This window comes from Pseudophryne corroboree, chromosome 5 (genome assembly GCF_028390025.1).
Source record: "Pseudophryne corroboree isolate aPseCor3 chromosome 5, aPseCor3.hap2, whole genome shotgun sequence".
Lineage (NCBI taxonomy): Eukaryota > Metazoa > Chordata > Amphibia > Anura > Myobatrachidae > Pseudophryne > Pseudophryne corroboree.
In genome coordinates, this window is record NC_086448.1 from 19338774 (window position 1) to 19356870 (window position 18097).

Sequence of the window (18097 nt, forward strand, 5' to 3'; positions counted from 1 at the left end):
CCACAATGTACCCGAGCGTAAACATTCCAGACTCCCCATCATCTCCTATATTCCACAATCTACCCAGGCGTAAATATTCCAAACTCCCCATCATCTCCTATATTCCACAATCTACCGAGGCGTAAACATTCCAAACTCCCCATCATCTCCTATAGTCCACAATCTACCCAGCGTAAACATTCCAGACTCCCCATCTTCTCCTATATTCCACAATCTACCCGAGCGTAAACATTTTAAACTCCCCATCATCTCCTATATTCCACAATCTACCTGAGCGTAAACATTCCAAACTCCCCATCATCTCCTATATTCCACAATCTACCCGAGCGTAAACATTCCAGACTCCCCATCATCTCCTATATTCCACAATCTACCCGAGCGTAAACATTCCAGACTCCCCATCATCTCCTATATTAAGCAATCTAACTAAGCAATAAACATTCCAAACGCCCCATCATCTTCTATATTCCACAATCTACCTGAGCAGTAAACATTCCAAACTCCCCATCATCTTCTATATTCCACTATCTACCCGAGCGTAAACATTCCAAACTCCCCATCATCTCCTATATTCCACAATCTACCTGAGCGTAAACATTGCAAACTCCCCATCATCTCCTATATTCCACAATCTGCCCGGGCGTAAACATTCCAGACTCCCCATCATCTTCTATATTCCACAATCTACCCGAGCGTAAACATTCCAAACTCCCCATCATCTCCTATATTCCACAATCTACCCGAGCGTAAACATTCCAAACTCCCCATCATCTCCTATATTCCACAATCTGCCCGGGCGTACACAATCCAAACTCCCCATCATCTCCTATATTCCACAATCTACCCGAGTGTAAACAATCCAAACTCCCCATCATCTACTATATTCCACAATCTACCTGAGCAGTAAACATTCCAAATTCCCCATCATCTCCTATATTCCACAATCTACCCGAGCGTAAACATTCCAAACTCCCCATCATCTCATATATTCCACAATCTACCCAGGCGTAAACATTCCAGACTCCCCATCATCTCCTATATTCCACAATCTATCTGAGCAGTAAACATTCCAAACTCCCCATCATCTTCTATATTCCACAATCTACCTGAGCAGTAAACATTCCAAACTCCCCATCATCTCCTATATTCCACAATCTACCCGAGCATAAATATTCCAAACTCCCCATCATCTCCTATATTCCACAATCTACCTGAGCGTAAACATAGCAAACTCCCCATCATCTCCTATATTCCACAATCGGCCCGGGGGTAAACATTCCAAACTCCCCATCATCTCCTATATTCCACAATCTGCCCGGGCGTAAACAATCCAAACTCCCCATCATCTCCTATATTCCACAATCTACCCGAGTGTAAACAATCCAAACTCCCCATCATCTACTATATTCCACAATCTACCTGAGCAGTAAACATTCCAAATTCCCCATCATCTCCTATATTCCACAATCTACCCGAGCGTAAACATTCCAAACTCCCCATCATCTCATATATTCCACAATCTACCCAGGCGTAAACATTCCAGACTCCCCATCATCTCCTATATTCCACAATCTACCTGAGCAGTAAACATTCCAAACTCCCCATCATCTTCTATATTCCACAATCTACCTGAGCAGTAAACATTCCAAACTCCCCATCATCTCCTATATTCCACAATCTACCCGAGCATAAATATTCCAAACTCCCCATCATCTCCTATATTCCACAATCTACCTGAGCGTAAACATTGCAAACTCCCCATCATCTCCTATATTCCACAATCTACCCAGGCGTAAACATTCCAGACTCCCCATCATCTCATATATTCCACAATCTACCTGAGCAGTAAACATTCCAAACTCCCCATCATCTACTATATTCCACAATCTACCTGAGCAGTAAACAATCCAAATTCCCCATCATCTACTATATTCCACAATCTGCCCGGGCGTAAACATTCCAGACTCCCCATCATCTTCTATATTCCACAATCTACCCGAGCGTAAACATTCCAAACTCCCCATAATCTCCTATATTCCACAATCTGCCTGGGCGTAAACATTCCAGACTCCCCATCATCTTCTGTATTCCGCAATCTACCTGAGCAGTAAACATTCCAAACTCCCCATCATCTCCTATATTCCACAATCTGCCCGGGCGTAAACATTCCAAACTCCCCATCATCTCCTATATTCCACAATCTACCTGAGCAGTAAGCATTCCAAACTCCCCATCATCTCCTATATTCCACAATCTACCCGAGCGTAAACATTCCAAACTCCCCATCATCTACTATATTCCACAATCTACCCAAGCGTAAACATTCCCAACTTCCCATCATCTCCTATATATTCCACTATCTACCCGAGCGTAAACATTGCAAACTCCCCATCATCTCCTATATTCCACAATCTACCTGAGCGTAAACATTGCAAACTCCCCATCATCTCCTATATTCCACAATCTGCCCGGGTGTAAACATTCCAAACTCCCCATCATCTCCTATATTCCACAATCTACCTGAGCAGCAAACATTCCAAACTCCCCATCATCTCCTATATTCCACAATCTGCCCGGGCGTAAAAATTCCAAACTCCCCATCAACTCCTATATTCCACAATCTACCTGAGCAGTAAACATTCCAAACTCCCCATCATCTCCTATATTCCACAATCTACCCGAGCGTAAACATTCCAGACTCCCCATCATCTCCTATATCCCACAATCTACCTGAGCAGTAAACATTCCAAACTCCCCATCATCTCCTATATGCCACAATCTACCCGAGCGTAAACAATCCAAACTCCCCATCATCTTCTATATTCCACAATCTACCCAAGCGTAAACATTCCCAACTTCCCATCATCTCCTATATATTCCACTATCTACCCGAGCGTAAACATTGCAAACTCCCCATCATCTCCTATATTCCACAATCTACCTGAGCGTAAACATTGCAAACTCCCCATCATCTCCTATATTCCACAATCTGCCCGGGTGTAAACATTCCAAACTCCCCATCATCTCCTATATTCCACAATCTACCCACGCGTAAACATTCCAGACTCCCCATCATCTCCTATATTCCACAATCTACCTGAGCAGTAAACATTCCAAACTCCCCATCATCTACTATATTCCACAATCTACCTGAGCAGTAAACATTCCAAATTCGCCATCATCTACTATATTCCACAATCTACCCGAGCGTAAACATTCCAAACTCCCCGTCATCTCCTATATTCCACAATCTACCTGAGCGTAAACATTGCAAACTCCCCATCATCTCCTATATTCCACAATCTGCCCGGGTGTAAACATTCCAGACTCCCCATCATCTACTATATTCCACAATCTACCCGAGCGTAAACATTCCAAACTCCCCATCATCTCCTATATTCCACAATCTACCTGAGCGTAAACATTGCAAACTCCCCATCATCTCCTATATTCCACAATCTGCCCGGGTGTAAACATTCCAGACTCCCCATCATCTTCTATATTCCACAATCTACCCGAGCGTAAACATTCCAAACTCCCCATCATCTCCTATATTCCACAATCTGCCCGGGTGTAAACATTCCAGACTCCCCATCATCTACTATATTCCACAATATACCCGAGCAGTAAACATTCCAAACTCCCCATCATCTTCTGTATTCCACAATCTACCTGACCAGTAAACATTCCAGACTCCCCATCATCTCCTATATTCCACAATCTACCCGAGGCTTAAACATTCCAAACTCCCCATAATCTCCTATATTCCACAATCTACCTGAGCAGTAAACATTTCAAACTCCCCATCATCTACTATATTCCACAATCTACCTGAGCAGTAAACATTTCAAACTCCCCATCATCTCCTATATTCCACAATCTACCCAGGCGTAAACATTGCAAACTCCCCATCATCTCCTATATTCCACAATCTACCCGAGCGTAAACATTCCAGACTCCCCATCATCTCCTATATTCCACAATCTACCTGAGCAGTAAACATTTCAAACTCCCCATCATCTCCTATATTCCACAAATCTACCCAGGCGTAAACATTGCAAACTCCCCATCATCTCCTATATTCCACAATCTACCTGAGCAGTAAACATTCCAGACTCCCCATCATCTTCTATATTCCACAATCTACCTGAGCAGTAAACACTCCAAACTCCCCATCATCTCCTATATTCCACTATCTACCCGAGCGTAAACATTCCAAACTCCCCATCATCTCCTATATTCCACAATCTACCTGAGAAGTAAACACTCCAAACTCCCCATCATCTCCTATATTCCACAATCTACCTGAGCGTAAACATTGCAAACTCCCCATCATCTCCTATATTCCACAATCTGCCCGGGTGTAAACATTCCAGACTCCCCATCATCTACTATATTCCACAATCTACCCGAGCGTAAACATTCCAAACTCCCCATCATCTCCTATATTCCACAATCTACCTGAGCGTAAACATTGCAAACTCCCCATCATCTCCTATATTCCACAATCTGCCCAGGTGTAAACATTCCAGACTCCCCATCATCTTCTATATTCCACAATCTACCCGAGCGTAAACATTCCAAACTCCCCATCATCTCCTATATTCCACAATCTGCCCGGGTGTAAACATTCCAGACTCCCCATCATCTACTATATTCCACAATATACCCGAGCAGTAAACATTCCAAACTCCCCATCATCTTCTGTATTCCACAATCTACCTGACCAGTAAACATTCCAGACTCCCCATCATCTCCTATATTCCACAATCTACCCGAGGCTTAAACATTCCAAACTCCCCATCATCTCCTATATTCCACAATCTACCTGAGCAGTAAACATTTCAAACTCCCCATCATCTACTATATTCCACAATCTACCTGAGCAGTAAACATTTCAAACTCCCCATCATCTCCTATATTCCACAATCTACCTGAGCAGTAAACATTTCAAACTCCCCATCATCTCCTATATTCCACAATCTACCCAGGCGTAAACATTGCAAACTCCCCATCATCTCCTATATTCCACAATCTACCCGAGCGTAAACATTCCAAACTCCCCGTCATCTCCTATATTCCACAATCTACCTGAGCGTAAACATTGCAAACTCCCCATCATCTCCTATATTCCACAATCTGCCCGGGTGTAAACATTCCAGACTCCCCATCATCTACTATATTCCACAATCTACCTGAGCAGTAAACATTTCAAACTCCCCATCATCTCCTATATTCCACAATCTACCCAGGCGTAAACATTGCAAACTCCCCATCATCTCCTATATTCCACAATCTACCCAAGCGTAAACATTCCAGACTCCCCATCATCTCCTATATTCCACAATCTACCTGAGCAGTAAACATTTCAAACTCCCCATCATCTCCTATATTCCACAATCTACCCAGGCGTAAACATTGCAAACTCCCCATCATCTCCTATATTCCACAATCTACCTGAGCAGTAAACATTCCAGACTCCCCATCATCTTCTATATTCCACAATCTACCTGAGCAGTAAACACTCCAAACTCCCCATCATCTCCTATATTCCACTATCTACCCGAGCGTAAACATTCCAAACTCCCCATCATCTCCTATATTCCACAATCTACCTGAGCAGTAAACACTCCAAACTCCCCATCATCTCCTATATTCCACAATCTACCTGAGCAGTAAACATTTCAAACTCCCCATCATCTCCTATATTCCACAATCTACCCAGGCGTAAACATTGCAAACTCCCCATCATCTCCTATATTCCACTATCTACCCGAGCGTAAACATTCCAAACTCCCCATCATCTCCTATATTCCACAATCTACCTGAGCAGTAAACACTCCAAACTCCCCATCATCTCCTATATTCCACAATCTACCTGAGCAGTAAACATTTCAAACTCCCCATCATCTCCTATATTCCACAATCTACCCAGGCGTAAACATTGCAAACTCCCCATCATCTCCTATATTCCACAATCTACCTGAGCAGTAAACACTCCAAACTCCCCATCATCTCCTATATTCCACAATCTACCTGAGCAGTAAACATTTCAAACTCCCCATCATCTCCTATATTCCACAATCTACCCAGGCGTAAACATTGCAAACTCCCCATCATCTCCTATATTCCACAATCTACCCGAGCGTAAACATTCCAAACTCCCCGTCATCTCCTATATTCCACAATCTACCTGAGCGTAAACATTGCAAACTCCCCATCATCTCCTATATTCCACAATCTGCCCGGGTGTAAACATTCCAGACTCCCCATCATCTCCTATATTCCACAATCTACCTGAGCGTAAACATTCCAAACTCCCCATCATCTCCTATATTCCACACTCTACATGAGCGTAAACATTCCAAACTCCCCATCATCTCCTATATTCCACAATCTACCAGAGCGTAAACATTCCAAACTCCCCATCATCTCCTATATTCCACAATGTACCCGAGCGTAAACATTCCAGACTCCCCATCATCTCCTATATTCCACAATGTACCCGAGCGTAAACATTCCAGACTCCCCATCATCTCCTATATTCCACAATCTACCCAGGCGTAAATATTCCAAACTCCCCATCATCTCCTATATTCCACAATCTACCGAGGCGTAAACATTCCAAACTCCCCATCATCTCCTATAGTCCACAATCTACCCAGCGTAAACATTCCAGACTCCCCATCTTCTCCTATATTCCACAATCTACCCGAGCGTAAACATTTTAAACTCCCCATCATCTCCTATATTCCACAATCTACCTGAGCGTAAACATTCCAAACTCCCCATCATCTCCTATATTCCACAATCTACCCGAGCGTAAACATTCCAGACTCCCCATCATCTCCTATATTCCACAATCTACCCGAGCGTAAACATTCCAGACTCCCCATCATCTCCTATATTAAGCAATCTAACTAAGCAATAAACATTCCAAACGCCCCATCATCTCCTATATTCCACAATCTACCCAAGCGTAAACATTCCAAACTGCCCATCATCTCCTATATTCCACAATCTACCCAGGTGTAAACATTCCAGACTCCCCATCATCTCCTATATTCCACAATCTACCTGAGCAGTAAACATAACAAACTCCCCATCATCTTCTATATTCCACAATCTACCTGAGCAGTAAACATTCCAAACTCCCCATCATCTTCTATATTCCACTATCTACCCGAGCGTAAACATTCCAAACTCCCCATCATCTCCTATATTCCACAATCTACCTGAGCGTAAACATTGCAAACTCCCCATCATCTCCTATATTCCACAATCTGCCCGGGCGTAAACATTCCAGACTCCCCATCATCTTCTATATTCCACAATCTACCCGAGCGTAAACATTCCAAACTCCCCATCATCTCCTATATTCCACAATCTACCCGAGCGTAAACATTCCAAACTCCCCATCATCTCCTATATTCCACAATCTGCCCGGGCGTAAACAATCCAAACTCCCCATCATCTCCTATATTCCACAATCTACCCGAGTGTAAACAATCCAAACTCCCCATCATCTACTATATTCCACAATCTACCTGAGCAGTAAACATTCCAAATTCCCCATCATCTCCTATATTCCACAATCTACCCGAGCGTAAACATTCCAAACTCCCCATCATCTCATATATTCCACAATCTACCCAGGCGTAAACATTCCAGACTCCCCATCATCTCCTATATTCCACAATCTATCTGAGCAGTAAACATTCCAAACTCCCCATCATCTTCTATATTCCACAATCTACCTGAGCAGTAAACATTCCAAACTCCCCATCATCTCCTATATTCCACAATCTACCCGAGCATAAATATTCCAAACTCCCCATCATCTCCTATATTCCACAATCTACCTGAGCGTAAACATAGCAAACTCCCCATCATCTCCTATATTCCACAATCGGCCCGGGGGTAAACATTCCAAACTCCCCATCATCTCCTATATTCCACAATCTGCCCGGGCGTAAACAATCCAAACTCCCCATCATCTCCTATATTCCACAATCTACCCGAGTGTAAACAATCCAAACTCCCCATCATCTACTATATTCCACAATCTACCTGAGCAGTAAACATTCCAAATTCCCCATCATCTCCTATATTCCACAATCTACCCGAGCGTAAACATTCCAAACTCCCCATCATCTCATATATTCCACAATCTACCCAGGCGTAAACATTCCAGACTCCCCATCATCTCCTATATTCCACAATCTACCTGAGCAGTAAACATTCCAAACTCCCCATCATCTTCTATATTCCACAATCTACCTGAGCAGTAAACATTCCAAACTCCCCATCATCTCCTATATTCCACAATCTACCCGAGCATAAATATTCCAAACTCCCCATCATCTCCTATATTCCACAATCTACCTGAGCGTAAACATTGCAAACTCCCCATCATCTCCTATATTCCACAATCTACCCAGGCGTAAACATTCCAGACTCCCCATCATCTCATATATTCCACAATCTACCTGAGCAGTAAACATTCCAAACTCCCCATCATCTACTATATTCCACAATCTACCTGAGCAGTAAACAATCCAAATTCCCCATCATCTACTATATTCCACAATCTGCCCGGGCGTAAACATTCCAGACTCCCCATCATCTTCTATATTCCACAATCTACCCGAGCGTAAACATTCCAAACTCCCCATAATCTCCTATATTCCACAATCTGCCTGGGCGTAAACATTCCAGACTCCCCATCATCTTCTGTATTCCGCAATCTACCTGAGCAGTAAACATTCCAAACTCCCCATCATCTCCTATATTCCACAATCTGCCCGGGCGTAAACATTCCAAACTCCCCATCATCTCCTATATTCCACAATCTACCTGAGCAGTAAGCATTCCAAACTCCCCATCATCTCCTATATTCCACAATCTACCCGAGCGTAAACATTCCAAACTCCCCATCATCTACTATATTCCACAATCTACCCAAGCGTAAACATTCCCAACTTCCCATCATCTCCTATATATTCCACTATCTACCCGAGCGTAAACATTGCAAACTCCCCATCATCTCCTATATTCCACAATCTACCTGAGCGTAAACATTGCAAACTCCCCATCATCTCCTATATTCCACAATCTGCCCGGGTGTAAACATTCCAAACTCCCCATCATCTCCTATATTCCACAATCTACCTGAGCAGCAAACATTCCAAACTCCCCATCATCTCCTATATTCCACAATCTGCCCGGGCGTAAAAATTCCAAACTCCCCATCAACTCCTATATTCCACAATCTACCTGAGCAGTAAACATTCCAAACTCCCCATCATCTCCTATATTCCACAATCTACCCGAGCGTAAACATTCCAGACTCCCCATCATCTCCTATATCCCACAATCTACCTGAGCAGTAAACATTCCAAACTCCCCATCATCTCCTATATGCCACAATCTACCCGAGCGTAAACAATCCAAACTCCCCATCATCTTCTATATTCCACAATCTACCCAAGCGTAAACATTCCCAACTTCCCATCATCTCCTATATATTCCACTATCTACCCGAGCGTAAACATTGCAAACTCCCCATCATCTCCTATATTCCACAATCTACCTGAGCGTAAACATTGCAAACTCCCCATCATCTCCTATATTCCACAATCTGCCCGGGTGTAAACATTCCAAACTCCCCATCATCTCCTATATTCCACAATCTACCCACGCGTAAACATTCCAGACTCCCCATCATCTCCTATATTCCACAATCTACCTGAGCAGTAAACATTCCAAACTCCCCATCATCTACTATATTCCACAATCTACCTGAGCAGTAAACATTCCAAATTCGCCATCATCTACTATATTCCACAATCTACCCGAGCGTAAACATTCCAAACTCCCCGTCATCTCCTATATTCCACAATCTACCTGAGCGTAAACATTGCAAACTCCCCATCATCTCCTATATTCCACAATCTGCCCGGGTGTAAACATTCCAGACTCCCCATCATCTACTATATTCCACAATCTACCCGAGCGTAAACATTCCAAACTCCCCATCATCTCCTATATTCCACAATCTACCTGAGCGTAAACATTGCAAACTCCCCATCATCTCCTATATTCCACAATCTGCCCGGGTGTAAACATTCCAGACTCCCCATCATCTTCTATATTCCACAATCTACCCGAGCGTAAACATTCCAAACTCCCCATCATCTCCTATATTCCACAATCTGCCCGGGTGTAAACATTCCAGACTCCCCATCATCTACTATATTCCACAATATACCCGAGCAGTAAACATTCCAAACTCCCCATCATCTTCTGTATTCCACAATCTACCTGACCAGTAAACATTCCAGACTCCCCATCATCTCCTATATTCCACAATCTACCCGAGGCTTAAACATTCCAAACTCCCCATAATCTCCTATATTCCACAATCTACCTGAGCAGTAAACATTTCAAACTCCCCATCATCTACTATATTCCACAATCTACCTGAGCAGTAAACATTTCAAACTCCCCATCATCTCCTATATTCCACAATCTACCCAGGCGTAAACATTGCAAACTCCCCATCATCTCCTATATTCCACAATCTACCCGAGCGTAAACATTCCAGACTCCCCATCATCTCCTATATTCCACAATCTACCTGAGCAGTAAACATTTCAAACTCCCCATCATCTCCTATATTCCACAAATCTACCCAGGCGTAAACATTGCAAACTCCCCATCATCTCCTATATTCCACAATCTACCTGAGCAGTAAACATTCCAGACTCCCCATCATCTTCTATATTCCACAATCTACCTGAGCAGTAAACACTCCAAACTCCCCATCATCTCCTATATTCCACTATCTACCCGAGCGTAAACATTCCAAACTCCCCATCATCTCCTATATTCCACAATCTACCTGAGAAGTAAACACTCCAAACTCCCCATCATCTCCTATATTCCACAATCTACCTGAGCGTAAACATTGCAAACTCCCCATCATCTCCTATATTCCACAATCTGCCCGGGTGTAAACATTCCAGACTCCCCATCATCTACTATATTCCACAATCTACCCGAGCGTAAACATTCCAAACTCCCCATCATCTCCTATATTCCACAATCTACCTGAGCGTAAACATTGCAAACTCCCCATCATCTCCTATATTCCACAATCTGCCCAGGTGTAAACATTCCAGACTCCCCATCATCTTCTATATTCCACAATCTACCCGAGCGTAAACATTCCAAACTCCCCATCATCTCCTATATTCCACAATCTGCCCGGGTGTAAACATTCCAGACTCCCCATCATCTACTATATTCCACAATATACCCGAGCAGTAAACATTCCAAACTCCCCATCATCTTCTGTATTCCACAATCTACCTGACCAGTAAACATTCCAGACTCCCCATCATCTCCTATATTCCACAATCTACCCGAGGCTTAAACATTCCAAACTCCCCATCATCTCCTATATTCCACAATCTACCTGAGCAGTAAACATTTCAAACTCCCCATCATCTACTATATTCCACAATCTACCTGAGCAGTAAACATTTCAAACTCCCCATCATCTCCTATATTCCACAATCTACCTGAGCAGTAAACATTTCAAACTCCCCATCATCTCCTATATTCCACAATCTACCCAGGCGTAAACATTGCAAACTCCCCATCATCTCCTATATTCCACAATCTACCCGAGCGTAAACATTCCAAACTCCCCGTCATCTCCTATATTCCACAATCTACCTGAGCGTAAACATTGCAAACTCCCCATCATCTCCTATATTCCACAATCTGCCCGGGTGTAAACATTCCAGACTCCCCATCATCTACTATATTCCACAATCTACCTGAGCAGTAAACATTTCAAACTCCCCATCATCTCCTATATTCCACAATCTACCCAGGCGTAAACATTGCAAACTCCCCATCATCTCCTATATTCCACAATCTACCCAAGCGTAAACATTCCAGACTCCCCATCATCTCCTATATTCCACAATCTACCTGAGCAGTAAACATTTCAAACTCCCCATCATCTCCTATATTCCACAATCTACCCAGGCGTAAACATTGCAAACTCCCCATCATCTCCTATATTCCACAATCTACCTGAGCAGTAAACATTCCAGACTCCCCATCATCTTCTATATTCCACAATCTACCTGAGCAGTAAACACTCCAAACTCCCCATCATCTCCTATATTCCACTATCTACCCGAGCGTAAACATTCCAAACTCCCCATCATCTCCTATATTCCACAATCTACCTGAGCAGTAAACACTCCAAACTCCCCATCATCTCCTATATTCCACAATCTACCTGAGCAGTAAACATTTCAAACTCCCCATCATCTCCTATATTCCACAATCTACCCAGGCGTAAACATTGCAAACTCCCCATCATCTCCTATATTCCACTATCTACCCGAGCGTAAACATTCCAAACTCCCCATCATCTCCTATATTCCACAATCTACCTGAGCAGTAAACACTCCAAACTCCCCATCATCTCCTATATTCCACAATCTACCTGAGCAGTAAACATTTCAAACTCCCCATCATCTCCTATATTCCACAATCTACCCAGGCGTAAACATTGCAAACTCCCCATCATCTCCTATATTCCACAATCTACCTGAGCAGTAAACACTCCAAACTCCCCATCATCTCCTATATTCCACAATCTACCTGAGCAGTAAACATTTCAAACTCCCCATCATCTCCTATATTCCACAATCTACCCAGGCGTAAACATTGCAAACTCCCCATCATCTCCTATATTCCACAATCTACCCGAGCGTAAACATTCCAAACTCCCCGTCATCTCCTATATTCCACAATCTACCTGAGCGTAAACATTGCAAACTCCCCATCATCTCCTATATTCCACAATCTGCCCGGGTGTAAACATTCCAGACTCCCCATCATCTACTATATTCCACAATCTACCCGAGCGTAAACATTCCAAACTCCCCATCATCTCCTATATTCCACAATCTACCTGAGCGTAAACATTGCAAACTCCCCATCATCTCCTATATTCCACAATCTGCCCGGGTGTAAACATTCCAGACTCCCCATCATCTTCTATATTCCACAATCTACCCGAGCGTAAACATTCCAAACTCCCCATCATCTCCTATATTCCACAATCTGCCCGGGTGTAAACATTCCAGACTCCCCATCATCTACTATATTCCACAATATACCCGAGCAGTAAACATTCCAAACTCCCCATCATCTTCTGTATTCCACAATCTACCTGACCAGTAAACATTCCAGACTCCCCATCATCTCCTATATTCCACAATCTACCCGAGGCTTAAACATTCCAAACTCCCCATCATCTCCTATATTCCACAATCTACCTGAGCAGTAAACATTTCAAACTCCCCATCATCTACTATATTCCACAATCTACCTGAGCAGTAAACATTTCAAACTCCCCATCATCTCCTATATTCCACAATCTACCCAGGCGTAAACATTGCAAACTCCCCATCATCTCCTATATTCCACAATCTACCCGAGCGTAAACATTCCAGACTCCCCATCATCTCCTATATTCCACAATCTACCTGAGCAGTAAACATTTCAAACTCCCCATCATCTCCTATATTCCACAATCTACCTGAGCAGTAAACATTTCAAACTCCCCATCATCTCCTATATTCCACTATCTACCCGAGCGTAAACATTCCAAACTCCCCATCATCTCCTATATTCCACAATCTACCTGAGCAGTAAACACTCCAAACTCCCCATCATCTCCTATATTCCACAATCTACCTGAGCAGTAAACATTTCAAACTCCCCATCATCTCCTATATTCCACAATCTACCCAGGCGTAAACATTGCAAACTCCCCATCATCTCCTATATTCCACTATCTACCCGAGCGTAAACATTCCAAACTCCCCATCATCTCCTATATTCCACAATCTACCTGAGCAGTAAACACTCCAAACTCCCCATCGTCTCCTATATTCCACAATCTACCTGAGCAGTAAACATTTCAAACTCCCCATCATCTCCTATATTCCACAATCTACCCAGGCGTAAACATTGCAAACTCCCCATCATCTCCTATATTCCACAATCTACCTGAGCAGTAAACATTCCAGACTCCCCATCATCTTCTATATTCCACAATCTACCTGAGCAGTAAACACTCCAAACTCCCCATCATCTCCTATATTCCACTATCTACCCGAGCGTAAACATTCCAAACTCCCCATCATCTCCTATATTCCACAATCTACCTGAGCAGTAAACATTTCAAACTCCCCATCATCTCCTATATTCCACAATCTACCCAGGCGTAAACATTGCAAACTCCCCATCATCTCCTATATTCCACTATCTACCCGAGCGTAAACATTCCAAACTCCCCATCATCTCCTATATTCCACAATCTACCTGAGCAGTAAACACTCCAAACTCCCCATCATCTCCTATATTCCACAATCTACCTGAGCAATAAACATTTCAAACTCCCCATCATCTCCTATATTCCACAATCTACCCAGGCGTAAACATTGCAAACTCCCCATCATCTTCTATATTCCACAATCTACCTGAGCAGTAAACATTGCAAACTCCCCATCATCTTCTATATTCCACAATCTACCTGAGCAGTAAACATTGCAAACTCCCCATCATCTTCTATATTCCACAATCTACCTGAGCAGTAAACACTCCAAACTTCCCATCATCTCCTATATTCCACAATCTACCCAGGCGTAAACATTGCAAACTCCCCATCATCTTCTATATTCCACAATCTACCTGAGCAGTAAACATTGCAAACTCCCCATCATCTTCTATATTCCACAATCTACCTGAGCAGTAAACATTGCAAACTCCCCATCATCTTCTATATTCCACAATCTACCTGAGCAGTAAACACTCCAAACTTCCCATCATCTCCTATATTCCACAATCTACCCAGGCGTAAACATTGCAAACTCCCCATCATCTTCTATATTCCACAATCTCCCTGAGCAGTAAACATTGCAAACTCCCCATCATCTCCTATATTCCACAATCTACCTGAGCAGTAAACATTTCAAACTCCCCATCATCTCCTATATTCCACAATCTGCCCGGGTGTAAACATTGCAAACTCCCCATCATCTCCTATATTCCACAATCTACCCGAGCGTAAACATTCCAGACTCCCCATCATCTCCTATATTCCACAATCTACCTGAGCAGTAAACATTGCAAACTCCCCATCATCTTCTATATTCCACAATCTACCTGAGCAGTAAACATTGCAAACTCCCCATCATCTTCTATATTCCACAATCTACCTGAGCAGTAAACACTCCAAACTTCCCATCATCTCCTATATTCCACAATCTACCCAGGCGTAAACAATGCAAACTCCCCATCATCTTCTATATTCCACAATCTACCTGAGAAGTAAACATTGCAAACTCCCCATCATCTCCTATATTCCACAATCTACCTGAGCAGTAAACATTTCAAACTCCCCATCATCTCCTATATTCCACAATCTGCCCGGGTGTAAACATTGCAAACTCCCCATCATCTCCTATATTCCACAATCTACCTGAGCAGTAAACATTGCAAACTCCCCATCATCTTCTATATTCCACAATCTACCTGAGCAGTAAACACTCCAAACTTCCCATCATCTCCTATATTCCACAATCTACCTGAGCAGTAAACATTTCAAACTCCCCATCATCTCCTATATTCCACAATCTGCCCGGGTGTAAACATTGCAAACTCCCCATCATCTCCTATATTCCACAATCTACCCGAGCGTAAACATTCCAGACTCCCCATCATCTCCTATATTCCACAATCTACCTGAGCAGTAAACATTTCAAACTCCCCATCATCTCCTATATTCCACAATCTACCCAGGCGTAAACATTCCAGACTCCCCATCATCTCCTATATTCCACAATCTACCTGAGCAGTAAACATTCCAAACTCCCCATCATCTCCTATATTCCACAATCTACCCGAGCGTAAACATTCCAGACTCCCCATCATCTTCTATATTCCATAATCTACCTGAGCAGTAAACATTCCAAACTCCCCATCATCTCCTATATTCCACAATCTACCCGAGCGTAAACATTCCAGACTCCCCATCATCTCCTATATTCCACAATCTACCCAGGCATAAACATTCCAATCTCCCCATCATCTTCTATATTCCACAATCTACCTGAGCAGTAAACATTCCAAACTTCCCAGCATCTTCTATATTCCATAATCTACTGGAGCAGTAAACATTCCAAACTCCCCATAATATTCTATATTCCACCGTCAGACCTGCCTCTTGCCTTTTTACCCTAGATAGTGCCCTTTTTCCTCAGCTTTGCTATTATCCCCTTCATTGTGCTAAGTCTTCCTCAATACTGCGTCGTCCCAGCTCGCTTCTAGTGTACTAGGGGGGGTGGGGGTAATTCAGATCTGATCGTAGATGTGCTAAATTTAGCACATCTATGCCCAGCACAGGGTTAGTATGCCGCGCATGTCAGGCCATGCCCCACCCCCCCAACCCCACAGGTGCAAAAGCATTGCCTGGTGGCGATGCTTTTGCACCTGACGAGTAGCTCCCTGCCAACGCGGCTCCTGCACGCTGGCAGGCGGCTATCCGCCGCATCCCGGATCGCAGCGGCTGCGTGTGATGTCATGCAGCCACCATGGCATGCCCCACCAACGGTACGGACACGCCAGCGTTGTCCGGACCGCGCCACGCCAACGGCGTTCCGACGGCGTTGGCACGCCCCACAACCGCCTCTACCTGTCAATCAAGCAGAGTTGATCGCAGCCCAGAGATGTTGTTAGCATCTCACTGGGCTTCCGGGGTGCATGTGCGCACTCCACATAGGTATTCAGAGTGCGATTGCTGCCGCTGCAGCCATCCAGTCTGAATTAGCCCCTAGGTACTTAGGGGGTAATTCAGACCTGATCGCTCGCTAGCGTTTTTCGCAGCACTGCGATCAGGTCAGAACTGCGCATGCACCGCTATGCGCATGCACGTTGCACGAGTACAAAGTGGATCATTGCTGTGCGATGGCTTTTACGAAGATTCCATTCGCACAGACGATCGCAAGGAGATTGACAGGAAGAGGGCGTTTGCTGGTGGCAACTGACCATTTTCAGGGAGTGGTTGGAATAACGCAGGCGTGTCCAAGCGTTTGCAAGGCGGGTGTCTGACGTCAATTCCGGTCCCAGACAGGCTGAAGTGATCGCAGCGGCTGAGTAAGTTCTGAGATACTCAGAAACTGCACAAAGTGTTTTTGTACCGCTCGGCTGCACATGCGATCGCACACTTGCAAAGTGAAAATACACTCCCCTATAGGCGGCGACAATCTGATCGCAGCGCTGCTAAAACCCTAGCGAGTGATCAGGTCTGAATTAGGCCCTTGGTGTTTCGCTGCTAAGTAGCAAAGTCTGTGGTATTGTAAATGGGGCAATTCTGTGTGATTTGGGGATAGGTGCAAGTGTACTCGTTTGTAACATTTAACTATAACGTGTCCTGTTAGGACATACAGATCAATTCTTCATAAAATGATGTAGAAAGAAATGTTACAGTTCCTGCATAGTTGTCTGTACCCCGCTATGTACTAACGTTCACACAAAAAATTATTTTGGAATCTTCACAGCGCCGTTAAAATCAGCTCCACATTAGAACACCAGCAAACTTTCCATTTGCGACACTGCTTTAAATTCCCACACTATTCCCCAAGGGAAATTCCCATGGGGAAAGTCTCACAGTCTAAAACACAATTTCAATTCCAAAGAAGCACAGTCCGGTCTCTCCAGATCAAAATAAAAATAAAAATTTATTTATAATCCACTCATTAAGAACTTCTAAAAACGCTCTCCGGTTTGCAGGCGGTAATATGCGATTACAGTTCGGTAATATACTTTTTTGATCTCACCGGACCTCCAGGACACCAGCGTTTTTCCGTGCAGGTACTCCCCTTCTATCTGGATTTAGCTGCCAGACGGATAGGTGATTTCGGTCATTATTTTATGAGAGGAGTGAACCGGGAACAGGAGTCGCGGAGATATAGACGATTGCAGCGGTTAACATTCTCACGTC

General features: G+C 43.6%; 1 protein-coding gene across 4 annotated transcripts in view; it reads right to left on the reverse strand.

Annotated features, from left to right (window-relative positions):
• ARHGAP39 (Rho GTPase activating protein 39) overlaps nt 1-18097 on the reverse strand; it is a 549832-nt gene that overhangs the window by 333999 nt on the left and 197736 nt on the right. The window lies entirely within an intron of this gene.